The sequence below is a fragment of the Ochotona curzoniae genome, unplaced genomic scaffold (genome assembly GCF_017591425.1).
Source record: "Ochotona curzoniae isolate NIBS_2020 unplaced genomic scaffold, NIBS_Ocur_1.0 contig_605, whole genome shotgun sequence".
Taxonomy (NCBI): domain Eukaryota; kingdom Metazoa; phylum Chordata; class Mammalia; order Lagomorpha; family Ochotonidae; genus Ochotona; species Ochotona curzoniae.
The window spans coordinates 3,254,171-3,262,186 of NW_024466491.1; the positions used below are offsets into that span (position 1 = coordinate 3,254,171).

At 59.6% G+C, this 8,016-nt stretch overlaps 1 long non-coding RNA gene across 1 annotated transcript; it reads right to left on the reverse strand.

Moving 5' to 3' along the window:
* Positions 1-3,098, reverse strand: LOC121163439. Its single transcript, XR_005884883.1, has 3 exons — positions 2,944-3,098; positions 2,424-2,518; positions 1-32 (listed from the first exon to the last, which is right to left on the reverse strand). It is a non-coding gene; the product is annotated as an uncharacterized LOC121163439 (long non-coding RNA).
* Between the last annotated feature and the right edge of the window lie 4,918 nt (positions 3,099-8,016).

Below are 8,016 nucleotides of genomic sequence, written 5' to 3' on the forward strand. Positions count from 1 at the left end.
CTCCACTGCTTTCCCAGGCCACAGGCAGGGAGCTGGATGGGAAGCGGGGCCGCTGGGATTAGAATCAGCGCCCATATGGGATGCTGGGGCGTTCAAGGTGAGGACTTTAGCCGCTAGACTACGGCGCCAGGCCCATCCCCCCCCAAATTTATGCCTAGCTCAACCGTCCACGGCTGCCCACTTTCCCAGCAGTTCCCTGCCAAGGCAGCTGGGAGGTGGCGGCAGTACTCAAGTCCCGGGGGTCCCTTCCAGCCTCGTGCAGGATCTGGACGGAGTTCTGGGCTCCTGGCTCAGGCCTGACCCAGCCCTGCCTGCTGCAGGCTTTCGGGGAGTCAACCAGCAGAGAGTTCACTTAAACATGGGGAGAAAGGAAAAAGCCTAAAGGCAGCAAAACCATCATCCCCAGACCCCCAGCCGCGCCGGGTCCAGCTCCCCGCCCCACCCCGCCCCCGCTGCTCCGGACGCTGGGCGGACCGGGTGCAGCTCCGCCGGTGCGAGCACGCAGCTTTTAGCTCGGCCTGCAGCCCTGCGAGTCCGACTCCATCCTCACAGCCCTAGCGAACTGCTCTCCCCACCCCCAGCCTGTCGGTGCCAGTCCCTGGGTGTTGTTGAGTAGGGGTGGCAGAGGAGGGCAACCGAGCAGGCGGGTCTGGCTGAAGCTTAGCGTCCCCATTGTGGGCGCCCAGAAAGGGGAGCAGGTGCAGGCGGCCGCCTTTGTACCTCGATTCCTGAGCTGCAAAACCGAAAAAACAGAAATCCCCGCAGCCCAGCCGCGGAGGCAGCACCTTTGTCTGTCTCCAGCGTCCGCTAATCGCTTCCTGCTGGGGCTGTGGGCCGAGGGAGGGCCGGAGAAGGGGGAATGCTAGGGCCCTGGCCACGGGATTCCAGCTCTCACAAAGGTGAGATCCTAAGACAGGGAACCTCCTGTTTTAGTTGGCAGGTCCCTGCGCCCAAGCCTGCTGTCCCACCCAGGGAGCTTGGACAGGAAAAGAGGCAGACATGGGGTGGGCGGAGGTGGAGAGGCCGGGCTGGGGACAGCCTCTGTCGCCCCCACAGCGTGCTGTGCGCGCTGAGGAAGCTGATTGACCTCTCTGTGCTGTGTTAAGCAGCTCTTTAGGCCTTATGAGCTCAGGCAGGTGGGAGGTGGGATTCTGGGAGTAGTGGGGGGACCTGGGTCCTGCCCCTCCAAAGCTACCTTCAGCCAGGTTCTCCCAGCCCTTGGAGATTCGAACCCAAACCTTTCTCTATGGAAAGCAGGTGTCCCAGTGGCCGCCGCAGACAGTAATGAGATTCCTTCTGAAATTACCATTCAAGGCACTGGGGGGAGCCGGCAAGGGGCGGGGGGGCTTCGTCCATCCCTCCACCAACAGAACAGGTGTGACCAGCCTGGTTGTCAAGCAGCTGGAGGCCCAGCGATGGGGCAGGGCCCAGGAAACAAAGCCACACACACAACAGACGCTCGGGCCCGCACAGCTAGGACAACGATCCTTCAAGGACCCACACACGGAAGAGGAGGACAACGCTGAGAGATCCAGGGGTGATCCCAGAGCGGCTCCCGGAGGGGGTGATCTCTGTAGCTGATCCTGCAGGTACGGGGAGGGGAGGGTGAGGGAGGAGCGCGGACAGACAGCAGGTGTGTGGCTGGGCCAGAGGAAGGAGGGAGGGAGATGGAGCCATGGGCGTGAGCCCCTCTGACACCCCAGCATTCAGAAGCCACGACAGGCCCCAGCCTCCCGTCGCGGCCAGGATCTGTGGTCCCCAGAAGGTCATCTATTATTCACTCAACAAACACTGACCTCCACCCAGAGAGGAGTTCTGACCCCAGAGGGAGTCGGGGAGTCTCTTAGCGGCTGCACCCACAAGCCTGCCCCAGGAACCCCCAAGGCGACCATCTCTATGGCAAGCTCGCAGCAACCACAGGGGGCTCCAGGATGGATGGGGGGGGTCTCTCCCACCCCACCCAGGCCCACCCCTCTCCTGAGCCTGTAGGAGCCGCCCCAGCTTTCCCAGGGTTGAAGCCCCTGCCAGGAGCTCCATCTTCCGCCCAGCAGGGGCCACATTAGCCGCTCAGAACCCATTCTGGGAAATTAGAACAGGGCTGCAGTGACAATCACCGGCCATTCTCCCAGGCTCCCCCGCCGAGATGACAGCTCTGCTAGCCGGCAGCAGCCGCGGGCCTGGGGGTGACAGGGGGGGGACGCAGGGGAACTGGGGGATCCCAGCCGGCCGGCTTAAACCCAGGCCCTTGTCCGTCCCAGCCAGGGAGGAAGCAGAGAAAAGTCCACGGAGCGCCCAGGGGAGGGGTGTTTGCAGGGTTACAAGGCAGGGTCAATTTTGCATTGAATCGGGGAGCAGGTGGGTTTCAGGAAAGGGTTGATCCAGCCTTCTCAAGGGGTCTTCAAGATGCAAATTTAGTCTCTTACCACGAGCTCCTCCTCCACGTCCATCCTGCAGCTGAGGCGGGGCAGGGGCGGACCACGTGCCCATATGGGGTACCACCCACCCAGCAGTGGTGTTCCTAAAGACAAGAAATCAGTAAGTTGGCGACTCCCCCAATAGCCCCCTGTGTGACCCCTGCTTTCCCACGGGGAGAATGGGGGAGAGCCAGGATTCTGAGCGGTAGGTCTGGGGTTCTGGTCTCCCCCCCGTCAGACCAGAGGGTGCCATCTGGGGCACCCATGGGTGTCAGCGGAAACAGCGTCCCCAAAACCCGCAGGACCCCCAGGGAAGCTGGTGACCAGGGCTGGGTCCCCCAACACCCTCTTAGAAGCTGGCTTGGATTTTTGGGGTGAATGTGGGGATACTGACTTCCGACCCGCGATTGGGGCTCCAAGTCTGGGATGGAGTCCAAGTCTGGGTGGCACCGGTGGCTGCCTCAGTTTACCTCACTTCCCCTCCCTTCACCCCCAGCCCGGACATATGGCCTTTTCTGAGGCGACTGACCACGGCCTGAGGCCCAGGTTCACGCTTTCAGCCGGGAGAGCCTTGGTAGAGGGCCCAGCGAGTGACTTTCGAGGCCGAGGCCGAGCCCTGAGACGCCCGGCAGCGCCCACCGCTCTTGGGGTCCCCGCCTGAGGAGCAGCCGCCATGTCGGCAGCAGCTCAGGCCCGGCCAACGAGGAACAGGAAGTTCCACCTGCTCCGAGCGGAAGTCCCGCCCCGCCGCGGCTTGGCCACGCCCCGCCCCTGACAGATTGGCAGGTGGCTGGAACCGAGTTGGGGTGTGAAGCAACCAAGAGCGGTTCCACGCCGGGGTTGGGAATGTGGGGAGGAGGTAAGGGAAATCCCAGAGTCTGTGGAATCGTATAATTTAAAAAAAAATTTTTTTTTAATAAATTAAGTAGCCTAGTGGCTAAAGTCCTTGCCTTGCACGTGCCGGAATCTTCTAGGGACGTTGGTTCGTATCCCGGCTGCTCCACTTCCCATCCAGCTCCCTGCTTGTGGCCTGGGAAGGCAGTGGAGGACGGCCCAAAGCTCCTGGCTTCGGATCGGCTCAGCTCTGGCCGTGGCAGCCGCTGGAGGAGTGAACCAGTGGATGGAAGATCTTTCTGTCTCTCCTCCTCTCTGTAACTTTCGAATAGAAGCACCCTTTCGAATAACTCTCTGTGACTTTCGAATAGAAGCACCCCTGGAACCCAAGGCACGAGGTCTGTGGCCGGCGTGGGTCAGGCTCCAGTCCCACCACCCCTGCAAGGCAGCAGGTGGGAGGGGGCGGCATGGGGAGAGACCTCCAGCCCTTGGTCCTGTCCAGGCGCCCATGCAGGTGTACACACAAGCTTCAGGCCCCTTGGGGAACCAGCAAGGCCTTGACCTTGAACAGTTGAAAAGGCACAAGGGAGAGAGATGGTGTCGCAGTCTCTGGCTGCCTGACCTGGAACCCCAGGCCCAGCATGCGCCCCCGGAGGGCGTTCTCCCCACCCCTGATTCTGTCCCCTTGCCCCATGGAGAGGGTTGCCGGGTCTCCCGCTTGGAGGGGGACATCCCCCACCTCCATGAGTGAGCGCTCCCGGCTGCTCCTCCGTAGCCGCTGCTGGAGTAGGCCCAGGACCCAGCCCTGACACTCTTTCTGCATCCAAGGCTGAATTAGAAAATAATTAAAATATGAAACAGCACAGATGGGGGCGGGGAGAGTTCAGAGGAGTCCTCCCAGTCACCCTTTGCATGTTGCCCTCAGCCAGACTCCGTGTCCCCCTCTGGGATCTGTAGACATCGTGGTAAGATTATCGCAGGGCCCTACGGGACAGGGGGGGCCTCGTCCCTGGACCTCGCCATCCACCCTCAGAGTGTGGAAACCCCTCCTGCCCAGTGGCTAGGACCCCTGAACAGCCCTGAAGAAAGCTTCCTTTGTTCTACCCTGGCCGTCCGGCTGGCTGGCTGCACCACACTGCAGCAGCAAAAGCCACTGCATCAGGAACCCAGCCCAGCCCAGCCCAGCCCAGCCCGGTCCAATTTAGTACAGGGCAGGACAGCCCAGCCCAGACCAGCACAGCCCAGGCCAGCACAGCCCAGCCCAGACCAGCCCAGCCCAGCCCAGCCCAGCCCAGCCTGGGTGGGTCCCCAGCCTCAGCCAGGGAGATTGGATTAACTCGGGGAAAAGCCAGCCAAGGCAATCCGTCAGGCCACCTGAAGGACAGTGTATTGATCTGCCCGTGGCGAAAAAAATTAAATGATATCCCTTTTTGTTATTTAAAATGCTGCTTAAGCAATCCTTTAATGGAAGGATCCGGCCCGGGGCCAGGAAGTCCCGGGCAGCTGGTGGCCTGTGCTGATTGGCCGGAGGACAAGGGGCTCTCGCATCCTCCCTGCTCCCTCCGTTTCCCCTCTCTCCCCTCCTCCCCTGGTAATTGATGATATCCAAAGAACAACTTCATTTTGCCAGGCGACGTTGAACAGTTTTGATTTATTAAAGACATACCAATTATGAAAATAGCTGATTTATAATCAACCCGCCCCAGGCCTAAATTGATTTCGGGAGGGGGTGGGGGTACCATTCACAGCAGAGCAGATTCTGACACCTTCAGGATAGGGCGGGGGGGTGGGGGCTGTGGCCGCGTGGCTGGCTCGGACGGGCCAGGAGGACAGCCTGCTGCGAGCCGAAGCTACGTCGCTTCCCAGCAAGCTGGGCTTCCAGCCAGTGGCCGGCGGGCGCTGGCAGAAAGGGTCAAGTTCAAATGCCCATTTTCAGATGATGGAGGCAGGCCCAGGCCGCTGTTGCAGAGACAAAACTCCAGTGTCCCCGCATGTCCCTACCCCGGGATGGTTGGAAACCTCATTGTGGAGACCTCATTGTTGCCAATACGCCGGCTGCTGCAGCATCTAGAACTTTCTGTTCCTGCCGGATCCCAACAGGGGTGAGCACTGAACACCCAGAGAGGGCTGTTGGGCTGTGCTCACAGACACGAAAAGGACATGGCTTAAAGCTACACGCTGGATGTTTCTAGAATTTTCCGGAGTCCCCGCGGGGGCCCTGAGCCCGCCCCGCTGAGCAGCTTGAGCTATATCATTACAGATAAAACAATTTTTTCCCCACGCTGAATTGCATGATTGACGGACACAGGCCCCGCTGCCAGCAGAAGGTCAGACTGAAATAGACTCCAGTTTATTGGAGTGATGCGTTTGCCTGGGGAAGGTGGGAAGGCACCTCCATCCTCACACCCTCGACACTCCAGGGCACAGTGGGGGCACACGGGCTAAGGAGACAAGGACAGGGGGCTTCCAGGAGGAGGTGTCCCTATCCCTGGGACTGGAAAAAGAAAACAGCCCAGGCAGGGGAGGCAGCCCCCTCTTCCTCCAACTTCCTCCCTCCCCTCCCCACCGCCCAGTTGTTCCCAGCCTTTTGCAGCAGGCACCCTCCGTGGCTCCCACCTACTTGACCCAAATTCCAGCTCTTGGTTTAGTCAGCCGTGTTGCCTGGGACAGATGTGCCCCCCTCACCAAGCCTCGGGGTACGATGGGTTGATCAGAGCAGGATGGCACAACCAGAACCCAGATCTGTGTCATCGCAAGTGTTGTAGGATGGGCCAGGCACTGTGGCCTACTGCAATCCCATATGGGCGCCAGTTCTAATCCCAGCAGCTCCACTTCGCATCCAGCTCCCTGCCTGTGGCCTGGGAAAGCAGTGGAGGACGGCCCAAAGCCTTGGGACCCTGCACCCGCGTGGGAGACCTGGAGGAAGTTCCTGGCTCCTGGCTTCGGATCAGCACAGTTCCGGTCATTGTGGTCACTTGGGGAGTGAATCATTGGATGGAAGATCTTCCCCTCTGTCTCTCCTTCTCTCCTGGAAAGACCAACAGCCCAGGAGAAAAGATTGCAATCTTAGCAAGCATTTCTGAGTCCAGTCCCCCACGCAGGGGAGTCAGAGTCTGGGTTAGAGTCCCAGCTGTAACTACTGAGACAGACACAGGGATGTGGGGTTGGGGGTGGTGCGGGTCCAAGTTCTTAGGTCCCAGCCACCCACGTGGGAGACCAGGATGGAGCTCCTGGCTCCTGGCTCCTGCCTGTTCCAGCCCTGGCTTTCATGACTGTAGTTATATGGAGAGTGAACCAGTGCATGGAAGATATCTCTGCCTCTGAAATAGTTTTTTGGTAAGATTTATTTTTATTGCAAAGTCAGATTTACAGAGAGACAGAGAGAAGGATCTTCCGTCCCCTTGTTCACTCCCCAAGCAGCCACAACGGCCGGAGCTGAGCAGATCCAAAACCAGGAGCCAGGAGCCTCTTCCAGGTCTCCCACGCGCAGGTACAGGGTCCCAAGGCTTTGGGCCGTCCTCCACTGCTTTCCCAGGCCACAGGCAGGGAGCTGGACGGGAAGTGGGGCCACTGGGACACGAACTGGCGCCCATACGGGATGTTGACAGTGCAGGTGGAGGTTTAGCCTGTTGAGCCATCATGCCAGCCGCTCTTAGAAATATTTCCTTAAAGAAAAGTCTGCAACATTCTAGAACACAAGCCTTCAGGCCCTGCCCACATGACATCACTTCAGACTCCACAGCACCAAATGTCTGCCATGCATACAGTTCCCTCACACACTGCGTGCAATCACCTTCGGGCAACGTGTTAGCGCTCCGTGAAACACAAAACTAATTTTCTGCTTAGACGTGATGTGGGGCCCCTCCCCAAAATCTCATTACGCATATGCAAATGTTCCCAAAGCTTGACTTTTTTTTTTTCCCTACTCTCCAACACCGCTGGACTCAACCACATTGGAGAAGAGACACAGAGGCTGGCACGGTGGCTGAGTCCATGGCTGGGGTGCCCAGCGTTGCCTGTTAGGCCTAACTCTTGTCTCTTCTTTGCTTGTCCCCGTGTCCTCGTGTCCCCATGTCCCTACAGTCACAAGATGCCGAGGAGGAGGAGGAGGAGGAGCAGGCAGCAGCGGTGTTGTCTCAGTCCTGAAAGAAAATTGCAGCCACCCCAGCAGCAGTATAATGGAGAAGTCCACAGGCGGCCGGGATTGGATTGAAGGAAGGGGGCAGGCAGGGAGTGCGTGCCGCCACGGAGCCATGGGGCCCCAGCCAGGGGGATGTGCTCAGCAGCTGTGAGAGCAGTCCTTGGCCCGTTGGCCTGGGCTGGCACTTCAACCGCCAGCACAGTGTGCCCTTCGGTACGCAAACACTCCATCCCAACTCATGGACACACCGCCCTGCCTCATTCCCTCTCTCCTTTCCAGCCCCAAACCTCCATTCTCCTCTCACACACCCAGCCAAGCCCATCTGGCCACCTGCATCCACCCACCCACCCATCCATCCATCCATCCATCCACCCACCCACCCATCCATCCACCCACCCATCCATCCATCCATCCATATATCCACTCTTCCATCCATCCATCGCCCATTTGTCTACCCACCTATCCACTCACCCTTCTCTCCATCCATCCACCCACTCACCCACCCATCCATTCCCCATACCCCCACCTCCTATCTCCACCCTGGTCTCCCATCGACCACCTGCTCATGTGTAGGGGAGTCCTACCACAAACAGCTTCTTCCGGCCAACTGCTAGGGACCTGGGGATA